This window comes from Vombatus ursinus, unplaced genomic scaffold (assembly GCF_900497805.2).
Source record: "Vombatus ursinus unplaced genomic scaffold, bare-nosed wombat genome assembly UNPS02014778.1, whole genome shotgun sequence".
Taxonomy (NCBI): Eukaryota; Metazoa; Chordata; class Mammalia; order Diprotodontia; family Vombatidae; genus Vombatus; species Vombatus ursinus.
The window spans coordinates 9,036,290-9,043,232 of NW_020954556.1; the positions used below are offsets into that span (position 1 = coordinate 9,036,290).

At 46.1% G+C, this 6,943-nt stretch overlaps 1 protein-coding gene across 1 annotated transcript in view; it reads right to left on the reverse strand.

Moving 5' to 3' along the window:
• Positions 1-5,665, reverse strand: part of PLEKHA2 (pleckstrin homology domain containing A2) — a 105,059-nt gene extending 99,394 nt beyond the window's left edge. The window contains exon 1 of the mRNA XM_027865272.1: positions 5,356-5,665. The gene's annotated coding sequence lies outside the window, so the exon portion shown is untranslated. The remainder of the gene's footprint in view (positions 1-5,355) is intronic.
• Positions 5,666-6,943: the final 1,278 nt, after the last annotated feature.

The window sequence follows — 6,943 nt, forward strand, 5'->3', positions numbered from 1 at the left end:
GTTTCATATACAAATTCTTTCTGTTCTTTCATATGGAAATGCTTATATTTGTTTATCAAGTTCAGAATAACAAAAAATAAAAATTATTAAAAAAAAGAATTGAGGGCAGAGACTTTCTTTTGTATTTGGATCTCATAGCACAATGCCTGGCACATAGTAGGCATCTAATAAATACTTTTTCATCCATTCATTTTTTTCATGAAGAAACTGAGACCAAATAGGAAAAGTGACTTACCCGAAGTCAGTCAGTCAATAAGGGCTCATTAAGTGCCTATTATGTACCAGGCACTGTGCCTTGGCACACTGGGGAAACAATGAAAAGCAAAAAGTCCCTAACGTGAAGGAGCTCACATGTAAACTATTATATACAAATAAGCTATATATGGGTTAAATTGAACACCGAAGTCACAAAGGTAGCAAAGAGAAGATGAGATTCAGGTCCTTTGAGTGTGGTTGAGTAGAAAAGCACTGAATTTTGGGGCAGCTAGGTGGCATAGTGGATAGAGCACTGGCCCTAGACTCAGGCAGACCTGAGTTCAAATCTGCCCTAGCTGTGTGACTCTGGGCAAGTCACTTAACTCAACTGGCTCAAAAAATGAAAGCACTGGGTTTTCAAATCAGAGGACCTGGCTTCAAAACCAGGCTCTGCTATTTGTTATCTATGTAACTTTGGGCAAGTCATTTCCCCTTCTTTTACAGATAAGGAAACAAGCCCAGAGAATTTGTTGGACTAGATCAGAGGTTCTGAACACTTTTTGTATCATGGACCCCTTCGGAAGTCTGGTGAAGCCTATAGACCCCTTCATAAAATAGCATTTTTAAAAGCAGAAAATACACTACATGGCATCACAAAGGAATTTCAATGACACTGAAATAAAGATGTATTTTTTCCCATCCAAGTTCATAGACACTCCCCCACACTCAAAACCTTCCCTTTGGTGGAAGAGCCCAGGTTAAGAAGCCCTCTAAGGTCACAAGATCAAAAACTTGGAACTGGATGGGGCCTTATAGTCAAGCCCCTCCCAACTCCCTTACACAGATGAGAAAACTGAGGCTGAAGGAAATAAAGTGACAAATAGCAGAACCAACCCAGGTTCTCTGACTCCAGATCCTGCCTTTTTACCAGCACACCAGGCTTCTCAAGGCAATACCAGTGGCACTTCTGTCTGAGTAGACAAGACCCATCCCTCCCACTCCACCCCCAAACAACCTGTCCCCCAGATGGAGAATGGTGTAGTACGTAGAGTACTGGGCTTAGAATCTGGAAGACTTGGATTCAAAATCTGACTTAAACATTTACTAGCTCCATGACCTTGGGTAAGTCACAGCTTCTTTTCTGACAGGGCTAGATTGGATCTCTAAGATTCCTTCCATCCTAAAATCTACAATCCCATAATCTATGGCACCCAACACTGGGTTTCAAGCAGAAGAGATGCACAGAGCTCGCGCAGGTCTTACTCTGGTATCTTATTTTCCCTGCTTGCTTCCTCTCACCCTAAAGCCTAACTCAGCAGATGAACACAGACCCAAGTAGCTCAGCAAGGCAAAATAGGAAATGCCAAGTGAGGTAATCAAAACCACTTGCACTCTTAGCAGAGGAGCTGAGGGGAGGCAGCAGCAGCAGCCCAGCCCAACCCAGCCAAGCCCCAGCCCAGCCCAGCCCTGCCCAGCCCAGCCCAGCCCTGCCCAGGTCACACAAACTATTCTGCCAAGCCCCTCAGAGCTCTGGAGCATCCCAAAAATGTAAAGAGAAGATGGTCTCAGAGGAGTTGGTTGAAATTGCCTCCACCTAGGGAGACAAAGACCTACCTGTTAGGTTACCGGGATCCTGAAGAAATAAACAAAATGCATGCAACTAGCTAGCACAGGCCCTCTAGGGGCTGCAGTAATAATGCTTGATAAGATATGCTATGAGTTAGTGATGGGTTGGGAAGGCTTAGCCCGTAATTCCCTTTTCTAAAGCATGTTAGAAATGGCAAAGTACTTTATCCCCAACCCTGTGAGGAAGATAGTACAAGGATTATCATCTTACACTTTACAAATTGAGGAAACTCAGACAACTCATTAGTGTTGGAACCAGGTCACTCCAAGCAGACCCCCCTTTCCACTATTCCACATTACTCCCCATTTTTCAGAACCTCACTCTCTTCTTCCTGAGCCACTTATAAGGATTCTTCCCTCCCCCAACATTTCCTATACCTCCAGAATTCATATTGGCAGGCCTACCATTTTGGGGGCTCAACCCACTATGGCAACATGACAGGAGTTTGTAAGCCTACTTCCATTTACATTCCATTACTTACACTTACTCAAAGGAAAGAAGAACAAGAAAAAGAACAAGAAAAATGCCAACAAGAAAAAAAAAGAAGGGTTTACAGAATCCTTCACAGAACTAACATTTGAACAGCTGAAAGTTTCCAAGCCAAGAGGAAAATGACAACATAGGAGGTGGCTTGCTGAGGAGATGAGGATAACCATCTCTACATGAGGTGAAAACAATCATGTTAGCTAAATCCAGCACTAATAGAATAGTTCCATGAACACATGTTTTCATGGAGTACATGCACCTGGGTACATGTTCTGGGTAGCCTCACAAAAAAGTGGGAAGAGACAAAAACATATAACATAATGGGTCTAGGTGACTTTTACAAGGCAAATCTCAATAAGGTCTGTCTACCGGGTCATAGTATCTGGGAAAAGTACAAAAGGCTAAGTCACCAGGGAAAAGCCTACATATTCAACTCTGAAGGAAGCCTACGTGTCTGTAAGCATCTAATGATACTTAAAGTCTGACTATGGTGGGGGTACAACTTTAATGCATCCGAAAAGGAAATTCATATGGCTTCAAGTCATCTGTTATACTCTGTGGAATTGGCTATAAGCAAAAGAAAAGGAAAGAGGTGAAGGAGGTGGCAGTTTCATTGATTTCAATCCTGCTCAGAGCACATCTGATATATTTTATCTAGTTACAGGTGCTCCATTTTAAGAAGATCTTTGGCAAACTTGAACACACACAGAGGAGGGTGTCCAGGATAGTGAAGGAACCCAAAACCATGCCATATGAGGTTCCATTGAAGGAACTGAGGGTGTTAAGCATGGAGAAGATCGAGGAAGGATATGATTAATGTATTCAAAGGGCTGCCACTTAAAGGAGGGGCTAGATTTGTTCTCCTTGGCCTCAGAGGGTAGAACTAGAAGAAAATGGGGAAGAGTTACAGAGGGGCAGAAATCACATTTAGTTTAAGGAAAATTTCCCTATGGTAAGGATGGCCCAAGGGTGAAATAAACTGCCTCAGGAAGTAAAGAATTCCATATCAGTGTGGATCTTTAAGTAGAGGTAAGGTGATTACCTCTCAAGGATGCCTCTCAATGTAGGCTGGACTAAAAGACCTAGGGTCTCTTCCAACTCTGAGAGTCCCAACCTTGGAGAGGAAAGAGGGGACTTAGTCAAGTGCATATTTTAACTAAACCCACAATGCGAGGGGATCATAGGGAAGACACTTGCAAATACAACTAATTGTAAGAAGACTTAGAAATCAGCCAGTCCAACTCCATCATTTTTTCAGAAGAAATGAAGGCCTGAAGAAGGATGGGGAAGTGCTCAAAGTCACATGGCCATCAGAAGCAACATTGGAATTTCAATTCAGATCTTTTGACTTCAAATCCAAGGCTCTTTCTACTTCATGCCTCACTTGCCTCCCTTCCTCTCTCTCCTCTTCTCTTTCATAAGTTGTATCCCATGCAAATCTGCAGTTTTAGTTCCATGTTGGAAAGGAGGAGAGAGGAACAAGATCATTGGGACATCCTGTACCCAAACTCTTCAAGAACTGTAAGAAGGAAGTATAGCTTCATAGGGAAAGACTTGGAGAAAGGAAGGTCGGGTGCACTGAGAATGACCAGTCAACAGAGGGATGTGCCAACCTGATTTATTTTTCCTCGTCTGTAAAATGGGGATAATAATAGCACCTACCTCATAGGGTTGTTGTGAGGTAATATATCTAAGGAGCTATGCAAAGCTTAAATCAATGTGTGCGTGTGTGTGTGTGTGTGTGTGTGTGTATGTGTGTGTGAGAGAGAGAGAGAGAGAGAGAGAGAGTTATTATTCACTGTGGTATGATCTGAGACTTGGAACCACTACCCCTAACAGTCCCAGTCTCTCAGAGAGGACAGTGGCTGGACCCTGCTGCTTCTCCCGCTTCCCAGGACATGCCCGGGCATCTTACTTTACTGTAGAGTGCTACTCTGAAAGTATCATGGTCCTGAAGTTCATCTGTGACAGAGTGAGAGTTTCCAAAGATATGTGTAGGGGAGTGGAAAAGAAAGGGAAATGAGGGAGAAAGAGGTGGACAGCTGTTGGCCTAAGGACAGAAAGGTGCTGTCCATTCTATTCCCGGGCTGTCCTCGAGACAAGGTGCAAAGATGCATGCCAGCAGGGCCCCTAGAGCTGCTGCGAAAACTCTTGTTTGGGCATCCGAGCCCAAAGTGGGGACGGGGGTGGGGCAGGGACAGGTAGTAGATTAAGGAAGCATTTGACAGAAGAAAAGCAGTAGAACCGTTCAAAAGCAGCTGGGGATGGGGTGAGGTGGGGGGAGGTGGACTTTCATTCAACAAACATTAAACTGTTTCTATGGGCAGACCCTATACTAGGCGCTGAGGTTGGCAAGGGTACAAAGTTTAGGTAAGGCACGACGCAGCCTTCCTTCGAGAAGCACAGTTTCATAGGATCAGCAGTAAGAAAGCTACCCCACTACCCCCACCCAAGCCATTCCCAAGACTCCGTGGGGTCAACGAGAATGAGCAGCGTCTCCCAATTTGGAAGCCCTGGGATTGCCGAGTAGTACAGGGAGAGAAGAGGAGGGGGATGGTTCTCGCAAAGACAGGACGGGCAAACCCCACTAGACTCCTGAGCGTGGGTGTGGGTCCAAGCGAGCCCATAAGCTCCTCACCCCCTCCCCCCAAGCCATTCTAACCCCCACCCCTAGAACTAGGTTGGCCCAACGTTTCGCGGTTGCAAACGTGAGAAAAGGCAGAGCAACCATGCCCCCACTTCCAATTCCCCGGCCGCCTTAAGCCGCGCTCGGATTCGGGGGGAGAGGAGGGCAAGGGGTAGAGAAGCAGGGCACTTGTTGCAAACAGTCTCAGAGAGCTATGGGACATCCAGACCCGCGCGAGTGGGAAGAGGTGACGACCCCTGCACGAGCACTCCCGCCGCCAAACATACCAATGCCAACTCCGAGCAAGCCAACCTCTCCCGTGCCCCAGGCTCGGCGCCCCTGGCCCTTGCCTGAGCCCAGCGCTCGGTCTCTAGGCGCCCCTCCGAGTGCCCCTTCCTCCCATTCAGGAGCCTCAACTTACCCCGCTGCGCAGGGGGCCCGGGGATCTCCGGCTGCTTCACATAGGGGTTTGCCAATTGGCTCTTCTCCCTTCTCACTGGCCAAATCTCTCTATCCCCCAGCCAATCTCTCTCGGTCCCTAGAACTGTCAGTGTCTCTGTCTGTATCTGTATCTCTGTCCCTCCTCCTCCTCCTTCTTCCCCCTCCCCCTTTCTGGTCTCTCGGCCCTTTTTTCCGGGTTAATTACGCTTAGCACTAAAGCAAAACGCAACCCCCGGATGTGAGTACAATGCTCGGAGGCCGGCCCCCAAGGGGAGTAGGGAGGGGGGAGTAGAGAGAGGGAAGAGAAGGAGATGTGCTAGGGCCAAGAGGGGCTGAGAGCCGGGTGGGGGTGGAGGGGAGCGGGTCTGGGTGGGGGAGGGAGAGAGAACAGAGGGAGGAGGTGGAAAGCGAGAGGCGGGGCCCCGAAGCCTGACAGGTCTTGGAGGGACAACCTCTCCCAGGTGGGAGCTGTAGATCCGACCCCTCCCCTCCCGCTTGTATTTCAAGGAGGAAGATTTTCTATAGCTAGACCCCCTTGCCTTTTGTCGCTTCCACTCTCTGGATTGCACCACAGTTCCCACTGGGATCTGGACAGATAAAGGGGTAGTAAACAGCAAAAGAGTTGGTGCACGAATTTGAGAATCGAAAAATGTTTGAGCTGGAAATTAATCCAACCACTTCATTTTACAAAGGAGGAAACTGAGGCCCAGAGATAGGAAGTGACTTGCCCAAGGTCACATAGCTTTGCAAGGGCTCCCTTTTATTTCCTGTTTTTTCCTTCCCAATATCCTTGGGAAGATTTGGCACTGGCTACAGAGGACTTGAGAAGACCAGGGTTTAAATCTTGTCTCTGCCTCTTACCCTGTATGTCTTTGAGCGAGTCACTTTCCTACTACCCAGTAAGTGACTTGGGTACAACCCACAATAACAAGCGGGGCTCAGTTTCATTCTTTGTAAAATGAGGGGGGGAGGTGTAGAGTTGGACTAATTTATCTCTGAGTTCTCCTCCCATTCTAACATTTTTAGATCCTTTGGACCTCAGTTTCCTGGTCTATAATACTAAGAAGTTAGATTAGATGGTTTCTAAGGTCTCAACTCTAAATCTCTTATATGATTCTATGATATGATAAACTTTCCTGTAGTTAAAGAATTAGGTTTAGAATTAGAAAGAGAACAAGGACAATGGATAGATAAAGCATTTATTAAGCTCTTACTATGTGCCTAGTCCTGTGTTAATTAGCCTGTGTGACTAACCTGATACTAGCCCTGTGACCCTGAGCACATCACTTCTCTCTATGTCCCATTTTCCTCATCTGTAAAATGAGAATAATAATAATAATACCATGCTGCCTATTTAACAGGGTTTTTGTCATGAGAAGACTTTGTAAACCTTTATTATTGTGGGTTGTGCCCAAGTCACAACTATGTAATAGGGAAGTTTACAGGCCTGAGAGAAGAGAAGTCACCTTTCTTGCCTTCAAGGAGCAAATGAATGTACACTGTAAAAAGGGGATTATAGAACTGGAAAGAACCTTAGAAATTTTCTAATTTGCCTCTCTCATTTGACA